Source organism: Callithrix jacchus, chromosome 7, assembly GCF_049354715.1.
Source record: "Callithrix jacchus isolate 240 chromosome 7, calJac240_pri, whole genome shotgun sequence".
In the NCBI taxonomy this organism is placed as follows: domain Eukaryota; kingdom Metazoa; phylum Chordata; class Mammalia; order Primates; family Cebidae; genus Callithrix; species Callithrix jacchus.
Window position 1 is genome coordinate 27,825,599 of NC_133508.1, and position 25,964 is coordinate 27,851,562.

Below are 25,964 nucleotides of genomic sequence, written 5' to 3' on the forward strand. Positions count from 1 at the left end.
GAATCCAAAGTGTGGATTACATCATCTTCCAAATGGCAGTGAAATGAAGACTTCTTCCATGTTTCTCTGGTGACAGAAGCAAGGAACTAATTACATTCTTTTTCAGAAAAAAAAACCCAGAAAAAGCAAAAATTAAAATTTCCAAGGATCTTGATATCCTTCACTGAACCTAATTTCCTAATGTCAAATTATCTTGTTTACTGTCACTGGGTACACAGGTCTCTATCTTGCAAATGTACTTGGCAAAATTGTAAAAGCAATAAAAACCACCACTTGGGTACAGAAACCACATTTTGTAATTTCATTTATTGCTAATTTATTTGAAATGAAATTGCAGCTCGGTATCATATGGACAACAGTGAGATTACAAGCATCTTTAAGTTGTGCCTATTTGAGTCAATATTTTGGGTAATTTCAAGGGTCTTTTCATAAACATAAATACTGTGTAAGTAGCTGTGCATTAGTGAAGTCCCTACAATGTTTTTTATGTCCATGATACAGTTTTTGACAGATTCCTTTTTCTGGATTTATGGCATGTGTTACCAAAGCAGAGCCTGGTATATTTGTTGAGGAATGTTAGTAAAACACACAAAGCCTGCTTCATAGAGGCCTCCCAAAAGTGCTTTCTCCTCCTCTGATAAAGCCACTGGTGATGGGATCTGAAAAAGACATTGGGAGTGGCAATTCCCAGGGATTCCTGTTCTTCCTCTGCCTTAGTTAACAGTTTGCTGCTTCTTTTGTTGTTGGTTTTTGAGATGAGGTCTCACTTTGTCACCCAGGCTGGAGTGCAGTGATGTGATCTTGACTCACTGCAACTTCCACCTCCTGGGTTCAAGCAGTTCTCCTGCCTCAGTTTCCAGAGCAGCTGAGACTACAGGTGCCCGCCATCTGCCTGGCTTAGTTTTGTATTTTTAGTAGAGACAGAGTTTCACCTTGTTGCCCAGGCTGGTCTCGAACTCCTGACCTCAAGTGATCTGCCTGTCTCAGTCTCACACAGTGCTAGGATTACAGACGTGAACCACCAAGCCTGGCCAGTTTGCTGCTTCTTTTTTGTGATCTTTTCACAATCATGAGAGAAGTTTAAAAACATAATATTCCTGACTCAAGCAGACAATGAAATCCTGCTGGCAAAAAGAAAAATGAGTCTTAATGGAGTTACTTGAGTCATACACAGACACACAGACGTGCACACACACACATCTGATAAAAATGGCTAACATATGTTTAGCATTTACTTTGCACTCTGTATTTTTAACACTTAATCCTAAAAATGGTTCAATGATGTAGGCACTACTATGAGCCCCATTTTACAGATGAGGAAATGGGCCTTAGAGATTAGGTAACTTGTCCCAATCTACCCAGCCACTAAGTGCAGCAGATGGAAACTCTATCATGGTTCTGCAAACAGTCACATCTATAAAACCCCCAAGAGCGGCCAATATAGTCTCCCAGGCTTCTGGGTTCATGAGTCAACCCAGAAGGTGTACAACACCAGCAACTTCTCTTCACCAACTTTAGGAGACCCACCACATTGCTAGGTCTGTGGGTGGAGAATAATTAATACCTGCTCTTAATGAATAGTATCCTAGAGACTTGAGAGTTCAAGATATTTAAAGCTAGAAAGACTCAGCCAACTAACACCATTTACTTACCTGGCAAAATCTGGTTGATGGGAAAAATGAAAGAACAATAATTGTCTAATAAAACTAACGTTGCTTTTACTGAAAATTAATTTGGAAAAGGATAGTATATAAAAACTAGATTTGAAAGGGATCTCTGGCATCAACAACAGATCAATTCTGGTTTCTTTTTGTTTTAAGCAAATTTTTGAACCTGAGTCTATGTTTTAACATTCTACATATTGTGAAGTTTCATCATAGCAAAATATGGCTCGCTTTCAGGTCTTAAGCTTCTCCAGTAGGAAAAGGCTTGTCTTGAAAGCATTTCTAGCTAAAAAGGCTTCAGCAAGTTCTGGCAACAGTTTGGAGTCATGAACAACCTTGTTCTTTCTCAAACTGTTCCACTCAAAAGTCATTTCTGCTTACTCCTTGCCAAATGGCTGGGCTACTCTAAATGCTGCTGCCTCCCAGAATTCATCTCCAGTCAAATTTGCCTTGTCACCTCTCCTGATTAATTTTGGTTCTCTACACCTGTGAAGGGGACAGACCAGAGGCTGGTAATACACTTAGGCAATATTTTCCCTTTGGACTGCCAGCCTGAGGCAGGCCCAGGTGGGTGGTGATTCAAATTGAAACTCACTTTGGCTCAGTCCAAACTTTTGGCTTTGATTTGCAGGAAAACTTTTGTAAAGTGTGCCAGGGACATGCATTTTTGTTTTTTATATAACAATATGTGGGGAATTGTCATATAGGAGTAAGATTGCTTTGTGGTCCCTTGGCTGGGATGTTTCAAATGCTATATTACAAGGGAAATCATGTAAAGTATAGGAACATTACATCCAAGGTTTTGCTAACACATACCCTTCTTAAGAAAATTGGGATTTAAGCACTCCTTTTAAAGAATTTTGAAGCCATCCTTGGGCTTCACAAGAAGTAAATCCACTTGCTGCTGCTACTGTTGTTTTCTCTCAAGTCATAAAGGACTGGAAAATGATGAATCACAAACCAAGAAGAATCTTCTCATTGTTGTCTTCATCATCTGCCATGAGACTATGTGACTATATAATATCCTTAAAAATTATTGGCTGGGTGCAGTGGCTCATGCCTGTAATTCTAGCACTTTGGGAGGCTGAGGCAGGCAGGTGGATTGTCTGAGCTCAGGAGTTCGAGATCAGCCTGGGCAACACTGTGAAACCCCATCTGTAATAAAATACCAAAAAAAAAAAAAAAAAAGCAGAGCATGGCGGCATGTGCCTGTAATCCCAGCTACTTGGGAGGCTGAGACAGGAGAATAGCTTTAACCTGGAAGACAGAAGTTGCAGTGAGCTGAGATTGTACCTTTGCACTCCAGTCTGGGTGACAGAGCGAGACTCCATCTGAAAAAAAAATCTACCAAAGGAGATCCCATGAATTTCAAGATTGATTTATATTTTATTTGTTTATTTTTTTGAGACAGGGTCTTATTCTGTCACCCAGGCTGGAGTGCACCGGCATGATCATAGCTCACTGCAGCCTTGACCTCCTGGGGTCAATCAATCCTTTCACCTAAGACTACTGAGAAGCTGGGATCACAGGTGCACGCCACTATGGCCAACTATTTGTATTTTTTGTAGAGACAAGGTTTTGCCATGTTGCCGAGGCTGGTCTCGTCTCAAACTCTTGGGCTCAAACAGTCCTCCCACCTTGGCCTCCCAAAGTGCTGGGATTACAGGTATGAGCCACTATAGCTGGCTGATTTTTTTTTTTGAGACGGAGTTTCACTCTTGTTACCCAGGCTGGAGTGCAATGTCGCGATCTCGGCTCACCGCAATCTCCGCCTCCTGGGTTCAGGCAATTCTCCTCCCTCAGCCTCCTGAGTAGCTGGGATTACAGGCACGCACTACCGTGCCCAGCTAATTTTTTGTATTTTTAGTAGAGACGGGGTTTCACCATGTTGACCAGGATGGTCTCGATCTCTTGACCTCGTGATCCACCTGCCTCGGCCTCCCAAAGTGCTGGGATTATAGGCATGAGCCACCGTGCCTGGCCTGATTTTTAGGTAAATTTTTACATGGAAAAATATGGGCCCAAACTGATGTCAGGATCACTTTATTTCTCTTTTCAACTCGTATCACCAGTTTTTAATCTATGGAATGAAGTGGACAGTTGTAAAAAATTATTAAGCAAACCATCAGAAAAAATTTTAAAACAGGAGTTATTAAAATGATTGCTTCAATTCTCTATATATTAATATAAAGCAGACATATCATTTATAGTCCAATGACCTATAGTCCAGTTCTGTTTCTCTAGTTAATTTTTTTATGATTAATATTTTAAAGTCTATCTAAGGCTTATAGGTCCTGAGAATGTGCATGATAAGAATCTGCTTGAATTAAACTAAAATTTATTATAAAGCATGTATACAAGTTAAAATTTATTGTTAATAAGTTAAAATAATACTTCAGGTAGAATTATTTGGTGGGTATATGAATGTTCCCTGTAAAATTCTTCCCACATCCCTGTCTAAATGAAAATTTAAATAATAAAAAGTTGTGAAGAAAAGCAGGCTAGATGTGCCTGATGGGACCTCTCCAACTTTCCCATTAGATTACCCAAGAAGATATACAAAAGGACAAAAACTGGAAACAAAACTGGAAACTAAGGGGGAGAAACGTCTGCAAAATTGAAGACAGTTCCCACAATTTCCACTATGCTATCATTGGAAGGGGGCAAAGGGAATGTTCTGGGACTATATGTGCTGTGAATTATAAACGAGAGCAGCAAGAATAACAGGGATAAAGAAAGAAAAAGGCTTTGACTCACCTAGCCTGGCTGCAGAACAGAACAAGGAGCTCTCTTGACCTACAGCCTCAAAGAGGCATTCAGCCTTCTTTTTGCTATATACAGCTCCCTTATAAGCTGGCCAAAGTCAAGCCCTTCTCCACTGACCCAACGCTGGCCCCTCTGTAACTGCTCTTCTCTGTGTCTATTCTGATTCTAAAACTCCTGATACGGCTGGGTGCAGTGGCTCATGCCTGTAATCCCAGTACTTAGGAAGGCTTAGGCGGGCAGATCACTTGAGGTCAGAAGTTTGAGACCAGTCTGGCCACATGTGAAACCCTATCTCTACTAAAAATACAAAAATAGGCTGGATGTCGTGGCACATGCCTATAATCCCTGCTACTTGGGAGGCTGAGGCAGGAGAATTGCTTGAACCCAGGAGGCGGAGGTTGCAGTGAGCTGAGATCACATTACTGCACTTTAGCCTGGCCAATGGAGTGAGACTCTGTCTCAAAAAAAAAAAAAAAAAAAAAGAAAAGAAAAAAGAAAAGAAATTTCTTAATCATTACTGCTTCCAATTTTTCCCATGTTCCACTCTCTCACTTTTCCTTCTGAAGCTCTAAAGACATGTACAATGTTAGGCCACTATTGTTATTGTCCCACAGAATACAGACTGTTTTTCTTTTACCTTCTTCCCCACCCCCACCTCTGTTTAGGTTAATTTAGATAATTTCAGTTGACTTGTCTATAAGCTCACCAACTGTTTTTACTTCTGTTATGGCCAGTCTGCTAAGTCCACTGAATGATTCTCATGGCTATTACTGTACTTATTATTTCTACATTTCAATTTTTTGAAATCATTTCCAACTCTCTGTGGATATTGCCCACCTGTTTTATTCTGGGTGTCCATTTTTACCAACTAGATCCTTTGACTTATTTATTATAGTTATTATTTATTCATTTTTATTTTTATTTTTATGGAGATGGGGTTTCACCAACTTGGCCAGGTTGGTCTTGAACTCCTGATCTTGTGATCTGCCCACCTTGGCCTCCCAAAGTGCTGGGATTACAGGTGTGAGCCATTGTGCCTGGCCTAGTACAGTAATTTTAAAGTCCCTGTCTGATAAATTCAATATCTGAGCCATCTCTGGGTTTGCTTTTATAGACCGTTTCTTTGTTCAATCATAGGCCACATTTCATTACTTTTTACATTGAAATGAAAAATTTCTAAATACATCATAAAATAGGTGAAAATATGGGAAAAGTATTGGAGAAGACATCTTTGACTGTATAACTGACAAGAGGAGTGGTATTTCAAACATTTAGAGAACATCTATGATGGAAAAAACATAGAGAATGCTAAAAATGGGCAAAAGACCCTTGAACAGACACTTCACAAAAGGGGAAACCTAAATGGCCACTAGGCAGGAAAGGGGCTCAATAGTGATCTCATTAGTGATCAGAGAAACACAAATTAAAATCGCAGTGAGATACTCTTACAATATCATCATATAGGTGACTTTTGAATTTCCCTGTTTATTGGCTTGGAATACCTTTTAAATATCTAAACATTTGGTATGTGGAGCTTACTTGTTGAAAATGGTAGTCGAGACTGACCATCAAAGACATTTTGGTAAATAATTTTGTATTGACAGAAAAGTTGCATGGCACCTTTCTTTAAACCATTTGATTGAAAAAAAATGTGAGACCTCACCATACCAAGAGTTGGCCAGAATGTGGGACTGCAAGAACTCAAATGTACAATGGTAAGAGTTTAAACTGGTATCACTGCTTTGGGAGATGGTTTAATGCTATATGGGTAATGTTTAAAGTATGCCCACCCTATGGCTCAGAAGCTTTTCTTCAAGGAATACCCTAGATACATGTACAAGCATGTTCACAGTAGTGCTGATAAAATTGCCCCAAACTGCAAACAATGCACGTGGTTATTATCAGCAGAAAGGACAAATTGTGGTATTTTTATAAAGTAGAATCTAATACAGCAATGAATTTGGATGCATTAAAGTTGCACAAAATATGGATGTATCTTATTAAAATTTTTAGAAAACAAAGTATGTATGGTAAAACTATATATTAAAAAAAGCAGGAAATGATTCGTATAAGTTGGGATAGCAACTTGACCTTAAATGGGTAGATGGGTTGGGAGTAGGGAAGGACTGCACTGGTCAGTTGCTGCAGTGCTAGAAAATGTCCATTATGTGACCTACATGATGGTTGCACCAAATTTATGTTTCTTCAACTAATTGTTAAACTATACATGTACATTTTATATGTGAATAATATTTCACAATAAAAAATGTATGTTTGCACGTGATCCAGAGAGACTGATTTTTGGTTTGGCATGTGTGGTCCCAGTAAACTTGCTCACTGAAGCAGGAATTACCAGTAACAATAAAGTTTTTACTGCTTAAAGAAAAGGAATTGAAGATGAGAAACTCAACATTTAGTTACAAGAAGAGAAGTCAGGATGGTATAGTTCAAAGTAGACCTGGATGGACATACAAAAGGGCTAGTGAGCTCAAGCACTACCTGTCTTTTCCGGTGACATCCTCACCCTTCTTTATCTGTGCTGAATTTTCCTACATTCATAATGACTTCAAAATAATTTTAAAGTTTTCGCCTAGAGATGGAAGATACCAGAACAGAATATTTCTGTTTTCCCAGCTGAAGCCTCCCTTGTTATGGAGAAGTGAATGAGTCACATCTGCTCACTCAGAGTTTTACTATGCCTTTGAAGTTATGAATTTTCAAAGTACAGTAGCAAAAAGGAATAACAATATAATTTTGGGTTTTGTTTACAGAAGTTACAAGGTACATATTCTGAACTCAGGGCCCATCCTCTGCTATATGAATACTTCATTCTTGGTTTTGTCCTTCACAGTTCTAGAGACAAGCTACAATTTTGTAGCTATATATGTATGTTTGTGTGTGATTGACAGAGACTGATTTTTAAAAAGATGTCTAAGTTTTAGTAATACTAAGAGTTGGCTGTCAAATTTTAACTCCTCTAAGAATAAAAAATAAAAATAAAATTAACTCTCTACATACACACACTAAAACCCTCATTAAAACTTCTTATAACTGGAAAAAGGATGGTGCTACCTTCTCAGAAAGGGAAAAAAGGTCCTTATGTTCTGTATGAACACAATTACGGTGAATATTCAAATAAGAGGAAGTTGAGGGAACTGAAAGATCCTTTCAAGGAAGAATGAATAGCTAAGAGGAAATAAGTACATTCATTCAGGTCATGACATTGCTAATTTGGAACAGGCTGACTTCAAATGTTTAAAATAATAATCTTGAAGAAAAGCACATTAAATCACAGTAATATGATTTAAATTAGAGTAATAGGTGAAATTAGGCAAGAACAAATAATGACTAATTTTGAAAAATCTGTCCAGGATGATTAATTATGTTATGAAAATGCATTTTTAGGAAATGAATGATTTCCCATAGGCATTTCTGTAGGGCAGATACTCTTTGATTTGGAGAATACCAGCAGGATAAGTCAAGGATTTCTGCACCTTTTCTGGAGTCTGCAGGTCGGGTTATAACAGGGCAGTATCTCCAGTTTTCTTTTGCATTCCTGCAACAGAGAAAAGGGAAGCAAATGGAGAGAACTGGAAGGAAAGGACCACAAACTATATTTTCATGTACTCTAAGTGTAAAGAACTCTTAGGATTTGGAAGGTGTATTAGTGTTCTCTAGAGGGAGAGAACTAATAGGATATACATATGAAAGGGAGTTTATTCAGATTTGACTCACATGATCGCATGGTAAAGTCCTACGATAGGCCATCTGCAAGTTGAAAAGCAAGGAGGCCAGTGGTGGATCAGTCTGAGTGCAAAAACCTCAAAAGTAGGGACACTAACAGTGCAGCCTTCAGTCTGTGGCCAAAGGCCCAAGAGTCCCTGGTAAACCACTGGTGTAGGTCCAAGAGTCGAAAAGCTGAAGAACTTGGAGTTGGTGTTTGAGAGCAGGAAATATTCAGCATGGGAAAAAGATGAAGGCCGTAAGACTTACAAAGTCTGCTCTTCCATCTTCTCCTGCCTGCTTTATTCTAGCCATGCTGGCAGCTGATTAGATGGTGCCCACTAAGACTGAGGGTGGGTCTGCCTCTCCCAGTCCACTGACTCAAATGTTAATTTCCTTTGGCAACACCCTCAAAGATACACTGAGGAACAATACTTTTTATCCTTCAATATAATCAAGTTGACACTCGGTATTTACCATCACAGAAGGCTTGGGTGCTAGATACTTTTTTTTTTTTTTGCGGGGGGGACAGGGTCTTGTTCTATTGCCCAAGCTGGAGAGCAGAGGTGTAATCATATAGCTCATGGCAGTCTCAAACTCCAGGGTTCAAGCGATATTTCTATCTCAGCCTCTTGAGTAGCTGGAACCAGGCTCACCTAATTAAAGTTTTTTTTTTTTTTTTGGAAAGACAGGATCTTCCTATGCTGCTCAGGCTGGCTTTGAACTCCTGGGCTCAAGTGATCCTCCCACCTCAGCCTCCCAAAAAGTTGGGATTACAGGTATGAGCCACCGCATCTGGCTCTCTAGATACTTAATAGTTGTAGGATTTAATGTAAGACATTTAACCTTTATAGGGTTTGTTTTCTTTTAATTTGTAAACTAGGGATAAAGATATGTATTTTATTTACATTGTTGGGTTGTTGGAAAGACCAAATAAGTTATGTGTTGGGCTGAGTGCATTGGCTCAAGCCTGTAATCCCAGCAATTTGGGAGACCAAGGCAGGCGGATCACCTGAGGTCAAGAGTTTGAGACCAGCCTGGTCAACATGGTGAAACTTTGTCTCTATGAAAAATACAAAAATCAGCCAGATGTGGTGGTGCATCTCTGTAGTCCCAGCTACTAGGGAGGCTGAGGCAGGAGAATTGCTTGAACCCAGGAGGCAGAGGTTGCCCTGCACCTAGATCATGTCATTACACTCATGCCTGGGCCATGAAGTGAGACTTTTTCTCCAAAACACACACACACACACACACACACACACACACACACACACTCCAAAAGAAATGTGTTGTGAAAATAAATTATAGAATAATTATCACCTCATTCTAGAACAACTCTGCTGCTTGTTACACACAGCTTTCCCAGCATCCTTTGCCCTTGACCCAGCACTGACTTTGTTGTAGGACCTCTGGGTTCTATCACGGAGCCAAGGATAAGACGGCAGCAGGAGTAGCCTGGATGGTGGGAGACGAAGAAGCTGAACAGCACAATACCAATAGTTTCATTGCCCCAGGTTCCTAGCTCCACCCTCTGTTAGATTCATAGCCGGGAAGAACATTTACTAAGCAATAACAGAAATGATTCTGAACAATCTTTTCACTAGCTCTGAATCATCTCATTCTGATTTCTAAAATTAAGATTCAGGACTGCTGTGAAGGCAGGTTCTTATTCTGAAGCAATTACCTTCTCTACCGGAAAGAGCTCCATCCACATTGTTGAATCATAAAATGAGCTTAGTACTGTGGAATTTGGTTTACTGCTTAAGACAGGCAGGACTGTACAGGTTTTAAAGGTGCTAACACTGTACAAAATATAATGCACCTTTTAATGGGGTGTGGAGGAGAGTTCTAGTGAGAGAGATCTCTCAACTTTCCTGGGGAAGTACACAAGCTTTGCATTGATATTACAGGCTCATGGTTGATATTCCTGAACATCTAAGAACAGGGTCACCTTAGAAGTGAATTTTCTCATTCTTTTTGAGGGTTCACAGGCTAAGGAAGGGAACTTTAAGGTTAAGAGATGTTGATGTGTGTGTAAGCACTCAACAATATTGATAATCAAGACTAACTGGATTATCTTGTCTTGTCACCAAAACTGTTTCTCAACAGTGGGGCCATTCACATTTTGAGCTGGATAATTCTTTGTTGTGGGAGCCTGTCCTGTGTATTGTACGATATTTAACAGCGTCTCTCTCCTGTCCTTATTAGAGGACAGAAGAATTCCCCAAGCTGTGATTACTGGAATGTCCCCAGACATTGCTAAATGACCCCTGGGAGGCCAAATTGCTCCCAGTTAAAAATCACTGCACTAAAACCATTAATTTAACTTATGGTACGAAAATACTTTCTACTTCTTGAAATTAATTGTTAGGAAGGAATCTGCTTTGCAAATAATTAGTCAACAAATTTTAGTTATCACTAATTTTTTAAAACAATCATTTGTATGCCACTTTGTAATTTATAAAAGATTTCTATATACCTTAATATGGATGAGAAAAAAGAAAAAGAGTTAATATTTGTTGAGTATTTACTATATACTGTCTGATAAAGGACTGGCTTCAAATACATCCTTTCATTTAGGTCTCACAGAATCTCCGTGTGAAAGTTATTTTCCCAAATTTTACACAAGAGAAAACAAACTTAGAAATGTTAAGTAGTTGAGCACGGTGGCTCATGCCTGTCATCCCAACATATTGGGAGGCCAAGGTGGGCTGATCACTTGAGGTCAGGAGTTCAAGACCAGCCTGGCAAACACGGTGAAATCCTGTCTCTACTAAAAATATATTTTTTAAATTAGCCAGATGTGGTGATGGGCACCTGTAATCGCAGCTCCTTGGAAGGCTGAGGCAAGAGAATCACTTCAACCTGGGAGGTGGAGGTTGTAATAAGCTAAGATAGAGCCACTGCACTCCAACCTGGGCAACAGAGTAAGACTCTGTCTCAAAAAAAAAAAAAAAAAAAAAAAGTTAAGTAGCTTTCCCAAGAATACAGCCTATCATCTGACTTCAAGTTTTACTACTCTTTAACCCACATCACAGCTGGGACAAGTAGCAATTATGAACTATGTGTCAGAATTAGCCATATCAGGAGAGCCATGGTCATTTTTTACAAGGGTGTCACATTTTTCCATTTTACAGTTTCAGTGTCTGGCCCAGATCAGCACAGCATGTATCATCATTAAAAGAAAATTGAAGCTAAAATAACCGAATCAACTTAGTTTTCTCTGGCTAACTAAGCTATGGTATCCTTCCATCTCTGTCTGGTTTGTACCTAGGCATATTGTAAAGCAGGTGGGGGCCAGGTGCAGTGGCTCACGCCTATATTCCCAGCACTTTGGGAGGCCAGGGTAGGTGGATCACCTGCGGTGAGAAGTCCAAGACCAGCCTGAGCAACATGGTGAAGCCCCATCTCTACTAAAAATTCAAAAATTAGTTGGGCATGGTGGTGCCTGCCTGTAATCCCAGCTACTTAGGAGGCTAAGGCAGAAGTGTTGCTTGAACCCAGGAGGCAGAGGCTTCAGTGAGCCGAGATCACACCACTGCATTCCAGCTTGGGTGACAGAGTGAGACCCTGTCTCAAAATAAATCAATAAGATAAATAAATAAATAAATAAATAAAACAGGTGGGTAGCAGGGTAGCTAAGATAGTAGATGTTACCAAGGGTCTGAATCAATGAATGGGGTTTTCATTGCAGCCACGTAAACAAATTTGAAATTACATATTAGATTCCTCTTTTCTTAAAAGTTCTCTAGCTATCACATCTTCAGAACGTGTTTCCAATCTGTATGGCCATCTTTTCCCAAGCTGCAATCTGCCATCACATAGCCTAAGCAATCCTTTCTCTCAGTATCCCCTCTTATTCCCTGATTGTCCAGGCCCCTTACCTTTAGCTCTCTCCTAAATTAGAATCTATTTAATTATAGGGTAGAGTTGTCTGCTCCTTCCTCATGCTGAGGTCTGTCCACCTGCATGTTTGAAAACACATTCATCACTTTGCCAGACCACCTGTTTACCCCTGGGTAGTACTGAAGAACTGGCAAACACTTTGCAATTTCCTTCTTTCTTCTGTAATCCTTTCCTTGTGTAACTCCTCCCAAGCTCTGTAAGTAAAAGAATTTAATATGGACATTTATTTTTCCCATTGATAAGAATCATCTAGCCGTCCTCCATATACATACTGAAAGGAAGCAGTGGTTACTCAGTTTTTAATGTTTGTCATACTCTGTACTAAAGTGTAAAATACATATTGAAAAGTACACAATCCATAAGTATACACACGTATTTTAATAAACTGAACATACCCGTGTCACCAGCATCCAGAACAAGGAATTCTCTACCCATTGGATCTCATCTTTGGCAGCATATTAGAATTATCTAAATATTTTTTTTAAAACTCATGCTTTAAAAAAGGCATGGGACTTTCTTGAGGGATGGCATCCAACATCAACAGCTTTAAGTTCCAGGTGTTACTAAAGTGTGACTCAGGTTGAAAAACATTAAAACTTCTCACCCTCTCCTTGAAGCTCCCTTCCATCTCAGTTTTAGACATGTCAGCAACTCTGAGAGAACTACATTTTCAAGAAGATCAAATTTATTTCGAGCTTGATTCTCTACCTCTTAAACATTGGATAGGGCACCATTTTTTTTTCACAATAAGACTATCCTTTAGTTGTTAGAAACTGGCAGAACACTTCTATTATATCCCAATTTACTTCTGTTCAGCACTGGGCAAGAATGATCAGATCACCTTGGATGGAGATCTGATCATTAGCATCCACTCCCAGGATAAGCTTAGTCTTCTCTAGCACTAAATTGTGCCTTCTTTGGGTCACCTTTGCTAGAAGAAAAACTAAACTTTCTGATAAACTTCTTACCTTTTAGCACCGGCTTTGAACCCAGGTTCTCAAGTCAGCCCTTCATAGTGCAACCCTGTCATTGAATCCCTGTAATTGATTTAACTATCTTTGATGGGACTGGCTAAATTAATGATAATGATAATAATCATTATCTATTGAAGAGGTGCTAGTTTCTAGAAATTATATATTAATTGTGTTAAATAATGCAATCAACCCTTAAATGTAGGTATAATTCATTCCATTTTACAAATAAATAAATTGAGGCTCAAAAACTTGAATGACTTGCCTCATCATTCAGATAGTAAATGACTGAATGAAGATTTGAAATTGTCCAATTAGATGCTGCTACCTTTAATAAGCAATGCTGATACTTCATGTCTCCTTTCTAAGGTAAAGACATTAACTCTTCTTAAATGCTTGGTGCTCTTATCCCAACCTTGGATTCCCCAAGTCTTCCCCAGTTATCATGCAGCTCAGGCCTGTCCTCCTCCTTCAAAGTCTCATATGAAAGTAGTTATCTATTGTTCTCCATCCAGAGCCCTGTCTTCTTTTTGGAGATAGCTGCCTATCTCCTAATTAGCAACAGTTCTATGCTCTGTGTAAAATATGATGAGTTCATCTTTGGTTCTTCCTGGATAATACCTTCAATTTGTGAGAGTTTTACAAATACAATGCCATAGCTAGGACTGACGGTAATGTCAAGGATTTTAGGCTCCTTGAAGGGCGAGTAATATTGGGAGTTTTTAGAGATTTTCTGAATGGACCAATAAGGACTCTTTGGTTGGCAAGTAAGGGGAACCCAAATTTAATCTGGCTTAAAGGAAAAGAGAGTATACTGGCAAAATATTGGAAATGTAGGAGAGGAAGAAACTCTTAATTTTCTTTACCTTCCTACATTCTCTAACTGGGGACCTGTGAATTAGACTGATAAAATACAGATTAACGAGAAGAAAACATAGTTTATTAACATGTACAGCATGCATACATGCAAGAGAAACCCAGTGATAAGTAACTCAAAGGGGTGGTTAGAATCTGGGCTTATATAACATCTTAACAAAGGACAATAAATTTATGGAGAAAAGAAAGGAAGAGGCTTTAGGCTTTCAAGGTCTGAAAATTATGGGAAGGTAAATATATGGGGAAGCAAATGGAACAGGATTTGTTTGTGAAGGTTCATCTTGACACCCATTTTTCATCTTCTTCAAGGCCATAAAACTTCTCCAGGAAAGGGGACTTACAGCAATCTTCATTTCTGGGAAGCTTCTGGTTTTAGCTATGGGAAGGATTCTTTGTGCAGCTGTTAGATCTCAAATGTTTTTGGCTCAAAATAATCCATATGCCAAAGTGGTATATTTTGGGGTTGCATATTTTGATCACCTACAGAAATACCAGAGAGTGAAAGAACTGATGAACACACAGCTTTGTGGAATATAGAAAGCTTTGTTATTTTTAGTTTTATTTTTAATTTTTTTATGTCCATTGGTAATTGGGGATCAGGTGGTGTTTGGTTACATAAGTTCTTTAGGGGTGATTTGTGAGATTTTGGTGCACCCCTCACCCAGGCAGTATATATTGCGCACTCTTTGTAGTCTTTTATTCCTTACCCCCTTCCCACTCTTCCTCCCTGAGTCCCCAAAGTCATTCTTATGCCTTTGCATCCTCATAGCTTATGAGAACATACGATGTTTGATTATCATACAAGTTACTTTACTTAGAATAATAGTTTCCAATCTCATCTAGGTTGCTGCAAATGCCATTAATTCATTCCTTTTTATGACTGAGTAGTATTTCATCACATATATACACCACAGTTTCTTTATCCACTCATTGATTGATGGGCACCTGGGTTGGTTCCACGTTTTTACAATTGCAAATTGTCCTGCTATAAACATGTGCATGCAAGTATCTTTTTTGTATGATGATTTCTTTTCCTCTGGGTGGAAACCCAGTAATGGGATTGCTGGATCAAATGGTAGTTCTACTTTTAGTTTTTAAAGGAATCTCCACACTGTTTTCCATAGTGGTCGTACTAGTTTACATTCCCACCAGCAGTGTAGAAATGTTCCCTGTTCACTGCATCCATGCCAACATCTACCATTTTTTGATTATGGCCATAGAATACAGCACTTTAAATTAACTACAGCACATATCTCAACATAGTTAAACATCCAAAACATAGTTAAACCCCCTGGATGAAAAAGGCAAGTTGTAGAAGTAATTGTATGTTTGGATAAAATAATAAAGTTTAAAATTATGTAAGTTTGAGGATGCATAAATAGGCAGGTAAAAATATAACATCATGTATGGGCATGGCAAGTACTGAATTTATGACAATAATTATTGTATTAGTCCATTTCACACTGCTGGTAAAGACATACCTGAGACTGAGAAGAAATCAAGGTTTAATTGTACTTACAGTTCCACATGGCTGGGAGTCCTCAGAATCATGGTGGGAGGTGAAAGGCACTTCTTATATCATGGCAGCAAGAGAAAATGAGGGAGAAGCAAAAGCAGAAACCCCTGATAAACCCATCAGATCTCGTGAGACTTATTCACTATCATTAGAATAAAATGGGAAAGACTTGCCCACATGATTCAGTTACCTCCCACTGAGTCCCTCCATATAACATGTGGGAATCCTGGGAAATACAATTCAAGTTGAGGTTTGAATGGGGACAAAGCCAAACCACACCAACTGTGTCTGGGTGAGAGGAAAATAATAGATTGGATCAGGGAGAAGCACACAGGGGGGGTCTTGATCCTGTCTTTAATGTTTAGTGCTTCACATTAACAACACATAATATTTGATGCTTAATAAATTTGATAAAACTCGTTATTCACATTATTCTCCACAGATGTATATGTTTAAAATATTTCATAATTTTCTTTAAAAAGGGAATCCACTGGCTCATCTCACAGAAAGATCTATGTGTATCTGGCTGTGAGTCTGACTCAATCCAGGGAATCCAGTGGTGGTATCAGGAGCTGTCTCCAGCTTTTGGAGCTACTTTTTTCTTTCTAGATGTGATTCTTATTTAGGTTCTTTGTTCTCAATAGCTAGAGGTCTCCTAATACCTCCAGGGCCCTATCTTAACCTGTTGGCATCTCTTGCAAACTGGGTTTCTCTCTTCTCAAAGTTTCTGTAAGAGTCCTAGAATTTCACCCCATTGAATAATGTACCCATCCTTGAATTACATCATTTTTATGCAGGGAGTGAGCTGATTAGCTGGACCTTTTTGATGGGCACCCTCTGGAATTGGTGAGATAGGAGATTAGCTTCTTTCAACAGACATTAAGAGAGATGTCTCCCAAGGAAAACGGGAGTGTGTTAACTGAACCAGGATAAATAGATTTGGGGTAATAGGAAACAATAGCTATTTAGCCTTCCATAAAGAATTGTGTGTACACTATATCAATGATTATCTTAAAACAATGCCTGCTGTGCTCTCCTGTATCTAAGTGACAGTGACTTAAAGGGAAATATAAATTGGTATCACCTTGGGAATATGTCTACATATGAAAACTCATAAGTAAAATGTCAGAAAATATAATTTAACAGTATATAAAGGAAAGAATTACCAAGATGCATCAAGATGAATCTTAGGATAGAATAGGATAATATAACAAATCCATTTCAAAATCCAACACAATACATTGGATTAATAACTTATCAGAAATGACAAACCATAGGTGAAGCTCTACAGATATTCTCATTAAAATTAGGGGGAAAAAGTGATGCATGTTATTGTCACTGTTATTTTATTTTTTCTAATATGCTAGTCAATGCATTAAGGAAAAGGGCAGATACAAAAGTATCATAAACAGAAAGTGGGAGAATTGTCCTATCAACAAAAGACCAAAACTAACAGACGTGAACAGATTCAGTTCAGTTTATCAGCAAGGAGAACCTAATCTAAAAGACAAGGATACAAGCATGCTTTGAAACAGGAGCAGTGAGAATGTTAGAAACAGAGCCAGGTTGTTCTAAGAATTATCCCAAAACTAGAGAAAAAGAACAGGACACAGCCCCTAGGCAATGGGGCTGGCAGGAGTGAAGCTGGAAGCAGATTCTAGCCAACTGGCCTGATCTATAATTCACTGAGAAACCCTGGCACTGTGAGTAGAGAAGCCCTGACTCTCCAAGTGCTGTAAATAAGAGAGTTAGGTAGGGGCCTAGACTTCCCATGGTATGTATTTGCCAACACCTCCTTGTGCACTGGAGTTATAGGCATGCTTGCCATGAGTACCCTTACATGAGAACAGCAGGGCAAGAGATTTTGATATGGTGCTGGGTTGGCTCATTGTTGGTTTGGGGGAGGGAGAGGTAGCCTATTCCTAAATAGATACTCCTTTGAAAATATAATTGAGTTGATGGTGGAGGGCAGAGGGCCACAGTATTATAGCCTTCTTTGTACCTCTATTTGTTGGGTCCTGAGTTCTTTTCCCACATCCAAGAAGAATGAGGTTACTCTGACAATTGAAGGGTGAGAAGGGTGGAGAATAATTTTACTGAGCAATGAAACAGCTCTCAGCAGATAGGGAATGTAAGAGTGATCCTTCATCCAAAGTTGGGTGGTATTTCTCTCAGTGTTGCTGGGTCTGGGGCTTTTATGGGCTCAGAATGGGGAGGTTTGTGAGTATGCAAAAAAAAAAAAACTAAAACAAAGGCACCACTCAAAGGTGGGCACAGCAGTGTAGAAAACCAATTAGGAAAGGGTAGGTTTATCTAAAACAGGTGAAGGATGGAAATCAATCAGAGGAAAGTATGCCAAATGGGAAGAGAGGTTCTCAATATGGTCTGAGGATTTACCCGAGACTGTCTTTGGCTTGAAGGTTGGGTTTCCACTGGGAACTGCCCCTGTCTGTCTTGGATTTGTCTGCCTCCTGACTCTATCATGACTGAACCCATGGACATGGGCTCAGTTATAAACATTCATGGCAGAGCAGGGGTAACTATCAAGGATTAATTACCAAGATCACACAATTGGGTCTGATCCTATTCAGCATACCAAAGATGACTGCTCTTATGCCAAATTGGCCACTGGGTAGTGTACACATTGGATAGATCCAATAGCCCTGCAAAACTGTTGGAAATTGAAAAGGTAGGTTGAAATTTGTTTCCTGAACCCAGTCAGGTATGCTCCATGCTTAAACAAAATGTCAACATTCTGCATAGGGTTTAAATAAGATTCAAAGTCTCATAACACAATATGTAAACTGTTCAGAATATAATCCAAAATTATTCAGTTTACTCAGGGACAACTTAAAAAGACAATAAGCAGATTCCAGTGCTGAGATGATGCAGATTTTGAAATATCAAAGATTAAAATTACGACAACTTTAAAGATTTCAATTAGCTTCACTGCAATTCTAGATTAGGGTAATACTTCCTTCCATAAAACAGAATAAATGTTCTGATGAGCTGAGAAGAAGAGGTTGGCTTTACAGACAGAGAAGAGCTACAGAAAACAGAAGCAAAGAACAAAGAGCACATTAGTCATTTCAGAGCTATTTTTTTGTTGTTGTTAGCCTGGGACAGGGAGAGAGAACAACAGAGAAATAACTGATTAGTTAATATCAGGATACTTCAGGCTACTTTGAATATGTTTTAAATTTTTTTAATTATATATAACATTTGTATGTATTTATTGGGTATACGTGATATTTTGTTACATGCACAGAATGTGTAATAATTAAGTCAAGACATTTCAGGTCTTCATTATTTTGAGTAGTTATTTCCATATTTTGAGAACATTTCAAATTGTCTCTTCTAGCTATTTTGCAATATATGATACATAGCTGTTAACTATAGTCACCCTACTCCATTATCGATCATTAGACCTTATTCCTTTTATCTAAATATATGTTTGTTCCATTAACTAATCTCTAGTTATTCCCTTACTCCTAGCACATAGCCTTCCTTGCCTCTGGTATCTATCATTATACTCTACATCCTTGGGATCAACTGTTTTAGCTCCCATATATGAGTGAGAACATTTGATACTTGTCTTTTTGAGCCTGGTGTATTTCACTTAACGTAATTAGCTCCAGTTCCATCCATGTTGCTGCAAATGACAGAATTTCATTATTTTTTATGGCTGGTAATAGTCTATTGTGTACATGTAACATGTTTTCTTTATCCATTTATCTGTTGATAGACATGTAGGTTGATTCTGTGTCTTTGCTATTGTGAATAGTACTGCAATAAATACAAAAGCAAAGGCATCCCTTTGATATATTGACTTCTTTTCCTTTGAATAAATACCCAGTAGTGGGATTGCAGGAGCATAAAGAAGTTCAAGTTTCAGTTTTTCCACCCCAAAAACTCTGAGATCTGATAAAAAAAAAATTCACTAAAATTACAGGTTAAAAAATCAACATATACAAATCAGTAGTATTTTTACACACTAATTATGAACTAGCTAAGAAAGCAATCAAGAAAACAATCTCATTTCCAGTAACTACAGAATAAAATAAATACCTAGGAATAAATTTAACCAAGGAAGTGAAAGAGTTCTATAAGAAAACCTGCTAAATACTGATGAAAGAAATTGAAAAGGACACAAACAAGACATCTGATGCACATGGATTGGAAGAATTAATATTGTTTAAATCATCATACTGACCAAAGCAATCTATAGATTCAATGCATTTCCTATCAAAATACCAGTATTATTTTTTCACAGAAATAAAAATCTTAACGTTTATGTGCAATCAAAAAAGTACCTGAATAGCCAAAGCTATCCTGAGAAAAAGAATAAAGCTAGAAGCACACTACCAGACTTCAAAACATATTACAAGATTATAGTAACCAAAATAGCATGGTATTGGTATAAAAACAGACACTTACGTCAATGGAACAAAATAGAGAACCCAGAAATAAATCCATGTATTTAGAACCAACTGAATTTTAACCAAAGTGCCAAGAACATATATTATGGAAAAGACACCCTCTTCAATAAATGGTGCTAGGGAAATTGTATATCCATGTGCAGAGGAATGAAACTGGAACCGTCTCTCACCATATATAAATATCAACTCAAGATGGATTACAGATTAATTCAAGACCTGAAACTATGAAACTACTATAAGAAAACATGGGAGAAATACTGCAGGACATTGGTGTAGGGAAAGATTTTATGGTTAAGACCCTGAAAGCACAGGCATAAAACCAAAAATAAATAAATAGGATAATATTAAATAAAAATGTTTCTGCACAGCAAAGGAAACAATCAAGAGAACCTGTTGAATGAAAGAAAATATTTACAAACTATTTATCCAACAAGGGACTAATATCCAGAATGTACAAGGAACTCAAACAACTCAGTAGTAAAAAAACCAAATAATCTCCTTAAGAAGTGCGAAAAAGACATGAATGATATTTCTCAAAAGAAGGCATACAAATGACTAACAGGTACATGGAAAAATGCTAAACATCACAAATCATCAGGGAAATGCAAATCAAAACCACAAGGAGATATTATCTTACCCCACTTAAATGGCTATTAAGACATAAACAAAACAAAACAAAACCCAGACACTTGCAAGGATGTGGAGAAAAGGGAAACTGGCAAGGATGTGGAGAAAAGGGAACTCTTATTGCTGGTGGACACATAAATTAGCACAACCACTATGGAAAACAGTGTAAGATATCTTAGGCTACTTGTTTTGTGTAAGGATTTAAGCAGAGGAACTTCATTATTATATGGATTGAAGGTTGCTGTTATGTCTCTTGTGATTTCCCTGAAGGTCAAATAACAATTTAGTTTGGGTTTGGTGACATGGAACTGTAGCACGGATGACTCCATTTTGATTTTTAGTCTGGTCTTTTGGGTCCTAGAGCAAGAGCTTAGTTCAAAAAAGTGACCTCCTATCATTTTTATTTAACAGAAATTATTGCCAGGTATGGTGGCAGATGCCTGTAGTCTCAGCTACCCTGGAGGCTGAGACAGTAGGATTGCTTGGACTCAGGAGCAGCCAGCTCTGCATGAATGACTCTTTCTGCATTGCAATTCCCCTGTCTTGGTAAACTGGCTCTGTCTAGGCAGCAGGCAAGGTGAATCCATTGGATGATTACAATGTCTGGTGGGGATTTCAATGAATGTAGATGTAATGTATAAAACAGCCATAATGGAAGAGGGAGAAGTTACAGGAATCTATGAAATAAATAAAAATATATCATATTTAAATTTGTAGGATGCAGCTAAATCAGTGCTTAGTGGAAATTTTGTCATTAAATACTTTTATTTGAAGAAAGATGCCAAATCAACCGAACTTCCTTATGTAAAACTGGAAGAACAAAAAGCAAGCAGTGAGAAGGAAATAAAAAACATAAGAATAGATATCAATAAAATTGAAATAGAAAAATGAGAAAAGTAAGTAAAACTAAAAGTTGGTTCTTTGAAAAGATCGATAAATTTGATAAATCGCTGTCTAGCAAGAGTGACACACAAAAAAAGTGTGAAGTCCAAATTATCAACATCAGGGAAGAAATAGGGGAAATCACTACATACTCTGCATACATTAAAAGGGTAATAAACAACTTCACTCACATAAACTTGACAGCTTAGTTGAACAAGAATAATTTCTAAAAAACACAAACTACCAAAACTGACCAAGTTAAAATAGATAATCCAATAGTCCTGCGACTATTGTAAATTATTAATTCTCAGTTGAAAATTTTCTGAGAAAGAAATCTCCAGGCTCAAATAGTTTTGGCAGTAAACTCTACCAAACATACAAAGAAGGAATAAGGCCAATTCCATGCAACTTCTAAAGAAATTAAATCAATAACAAGTTTCCAAAAAATAAAGCACCAGATCCAGAAGCTTTCACTGGTAAATTTTACAAACATTTAAGGAAGAGTTAAGTTTGAGTTTAGGTCAATTCTCCAAAATCTCTTTTAGAAAATAGAAAAGAAAAGACTCTCTGACTAACTTTATGAGGTCAGCATTGCAATGATACCAAAACTAGACAAAGACAATGGACAGTAGGCTGGGTGTGGTGACTTATGCCTGTAATCCCAGCACTTTGGGAGGTGAGAGGATCACTTCCGGCCAGGAGCAAGAGACCAGTCTGGGCAACATAATGAGACCCTGTCTCTACAAAAACAAACAAACAAACAAATTAGCTAGGTGTGGTGGTGCATGCCTGTGGTCTTAGCTACTAGAAAGGCTGAAGTGGGAGGATCGCTTGAGCTCAGGAGTTCAAGACTGCAGTGAACTGAGACTGCGCCACCGCACTCTAGCGTGGGCAGCAGAGCCAGACCCTATCTAAAAAAAAAGAAAAAGAAAATACAGACAAAGAAAAGTACAGATCAATAACTCCTATAAACATAGACATAAAAATCTTTTTTTTGTTGTTGTTGAGATGGAGTTTCGCTCTTGTTACCCAGGCTAGAGTGCAATAGCACGATCTCGGCTCACCGCAACCTCGGCCTCCTGGGTTCAGGTAATTCTCCTGCTTCAGCCTCCTGAGTAGCTGGGATTACAGGCACGTGCCACCATGCCCAGCTAATTTTTTGTATTTTTAGTAGAGACGGGGTTTCACCATGTTCACCAGGATGGTCTCGATCTCTTGACCTTGTGATCCAGCCGCCTTGGCCTCCCAAAGTGCTGGGATTACAGAGACATAAAAATCTTTAAGAAAATATTAGCAAGTTGAATCCTATAATATGTATAAAGAATAGTACACAAAACTAACTAGGGTTTATCTAGGAATGTAATGCTGGTTCAATAGTCAAAAATCAATACAGTAAAATTCACCATATTAACAGGCCACATGTTCATATCAATCGATACAGAAAAAGCCTTTGAACAAATTCAACAACTACTCATAATAAGCCTCAGAAACATGGAATATAGAGAAATTTCCAAAACCTGATAAAAAACACATCACTTTGACTTATGTGCTATCAATGAGGTACAACACATTGACCATGTTAAGTTTTGTAAATGCAGGTTGCAGGTTTTTACTACATCTTATAGAGCAACAGTGCAACCTTACAGAGTATTATCTCCCTGCTGGAACCTTAACTGAGTGGGCATTGGGCCACCCCACACTGTCTATCAGACAGCTACTTCCTGTGCTGTGGTCTGGTGATAACACCAGTGAAGTCCAAAAGCATGCATGAACCCACGGCCACACTTCTGCGGTAAAATAAGTTCCTTGGTAGAAGGTGATATTGTGTGGATTATAATAGAGAAGGTGAGAAAATGGGTCTGAAATCAAATGGAAATAACAGAACAATGACCTTCTTCAAAGCCCGGCTATACCGTCCCATGGGACCTCAGACAGCACTGCTTGTGTCAAGCTGCAAAGCCTAAAGTGGCTACTCCAGCTCTTGACCCTGAGCCCTCTAATCGTAGGGCTAAAACCCCACCCAAGTGGTCAAAATGACATTTCAGCTACCTCTCCCACAGACTTTACTTCTAACCCTTCTCTCTCAAATCCCTAAGTTTTCACCCAAATAAATAATGAAATGAACTCCTCTCTAAACCAGGCATGGTGGAATGTGACTGTAGTCCCAGCCACTTGGGAAGCTAAGGCAAGAGGATCCCTTGAGCCCAGGAGTTTGAGTCCAGTCTGGGAAACATAGCAATATCCCAACTCTTTAAAAAAAAAAAAAAAAAAAAAAAAAAAAAAGAGAGGAAATGGCCGAGAGATGGAAGATATCCAAGAGAAAATGATATTGCTAAAGTTCATCAACAGTGTCACAGGTTGCAAGAGATAGCCCTGGATTTATTGATGAAGTTTTTGTTTTTGTATTTATCTTGGTGTGACTAGTACAGGGTGATGGTTCTCAAACTTTTTGGTTGTACAAATTATTGTATACTCTTACAAATTATTGAGGACCAGGAAGAGCTTTTGATTATAAGAACCCCAAAGAGATAAAGGTTATATCTCTTATTTATCCTATGAGAAATTAAAACTGAGAAAATTTTAAACATGTTAGTTTGCTTAAAAACACTAGTAAACCTATTACCAGTTAATAGAAATGTTTATGAAAATAACTAGTTTTTAAAAATTGAGAACAGTGGCAATGTTTTACATTTTAGGAAATCCCTTTAATATCTGGCTTAATATAATAGAAAACCAATAAATTCACATAACTCATTCTTCCATCAATCTGTTTTGCTAGTACATGTTATTAATGTATATCCTCTGGAAAACTCCATTATATTATCATGAGAGAAGTGCATGAAAAAAATAACATATTATGAAAATAGTTTGATCTTGCAACCCCCTGAAAGGTTTTCAGGGATTTCTAGGGATCTGGGAACCCCACAGCAGGAGAGCTTGACGGTACTGTAAACCTAATAAATAAGGTCTTGCTGTCATAATGAAAAGTAAGCTAGATAGACTTGACTGAAGTTTCTAGCGCTATTTGATGAGAAGTGGAGGTTGTTTCATTGACTTTACTCTCTAAGGTTAGGAATGAACTCTACAACATTCATTCAATTAATTCATTCAGCATATCTTTTCTTAGCACATATTATGTTCCAGGAAGTACTCTAGATACTGAGGGCACACCAGTAGACAAAACAAAAATTCCTTGCATTCGTGAGACTTCTAACAAAGTAGTAAAATATATAGTGTATCAGAGGGTGGTTAAGTCCTATGCTGGGAGGCCGAGGCGGGTGGATCACGAGGTCAGCAGATCGAGACCATCCTGGTCAACATGGTGAAACCCCGTCTCTACTAAAAATTACAAAAAATTAGCTGGGCACGGTGGCGTGTGCCTGTAATCCCAGCTACTCAGGAGGCTGAGGCAGGAGAATTGCCTGAACCCAGGGGGCAGAGGTTGCGGTGAGCCGAGATCGTGCCATTGCACTCCAGCCTGGGTAACAAGAGCGAAACTCCGTCTCAAAAAAAAAAAAAGAAAGAAAAACAATGTAAAGACATCTAGAGATGCTGGAGGGATTTGCATATTTCAGTAGAATGGACAGGGAAGACCTCGTTAAGAGTGCAACATTTGAACAAAGACCTGAAGGAAGTGAGGCCATTTGGATAACTTTTGAAAGAGCTTTTCCAGCTATTTAACAAATTAATTTCCTAACATTCAAAATTTAATTTATATGTATTATTTAATCAAATATCTATTGTATATGACATTAGCTGCAGGTATAAGGAAATAAGAGAACTGATGTTTATTGAGTGCCTGGCATGTACCAGGTACTGTGCTAAGTACTGTGAATGAGGTTTGGGACCTTCACTAAGATTTACAAGTTAATGTAGAAGGCAAGGTGTAGACATACACTTCCTGCACTCTGGGTGTAGCAGTTCCTACGAGGAGGAAGAGTCGGCTTGAAGTTGTACTACCAGAAGTTTATACGCACCTGACCTACCTGAAGTCTACACCTTCCTTTCAAGATAATTAGTATGTGGAAGGTGCTCTCCACTCTAACAGAGGGGAAGCCAGCAAATTAATACCTGATCACACCTTTTATAGAGCACTTTGGTTAACAATCTGTCTTCACAAATTAACTCATTTAATCTTCGTAACAATAAGAAGCAGATGTTCTAAGAAGCGTTACTGCGTCTTTCTGAGATTAAGAAAGGCTCAGACGGCTGGATAGTATGACAAGGCAGTTATAAGGTAGAGTTGGACCTAAATGTAGGATAATCTGCTTCAAGCACACTGCTTTCCCCACCGCAGTGCAGCTGTTATGAGCAGCTGCTGAAATAAAACAGCTTGATACTTTCCTGACAGTCCTACTACTGACTCGACAGGAGGGTTGGGTTGAGGTTGGGGCGGAGCTAGATCCCATGAAGAAGTCAACGAAGTCACACGCGGCTTTCCACACCAGAGCTTGCGCAGGGGAGGAACACGCAGTCCGGAAAAACGCCGGAAATTCTGGGTTGCGCAGCCGTGGAGCTACCTCAAGGCGGAACTGGGGCGTCCAGGGCTTCGGCAGCTTGAACACCCGGTGTGAAAGGAAGGTGGCAGCCGTGG

General features: G+C 38.6%; 1 long non-coding RNA gene across 3 annotated transcripts; it reads right to left on the reverse strand.

The window, feature by feature from the left end:
* Positions 1 to 1,127: 1,127 nt before the first annotated feature.
* On the reverse strand, positions 1,128 to 25,858 carry LOC103794150 (uncharacterized). Of its 3 annotated transcripts, XR_013519609.1 has the most exons (4): positions 15,426 to 25,858; positions 12,038 to 14,386; positions 9,474 to 9,608; positions 1,128 to 7,986 (listed from the first exon to the last, which is right to left on the reverse strand). It is a non-coding gene; the product is annotated as an uncharacterized LOC103794150 (long non-coding RNA). The 3 variants fall into 3 exon arrangements; XR_013519608.1 differs by having other exon boundaries at positions 12,038 to 25,858; XR_013519610.1 differs by lacking the exons at positions 12,038 to 14,386; positions 15,426 to 25,858 and adding an exon at positions 10,971 to 11,130.
* Positions 25,859 to 25,964: the final 106 nt, after the last annotated feature.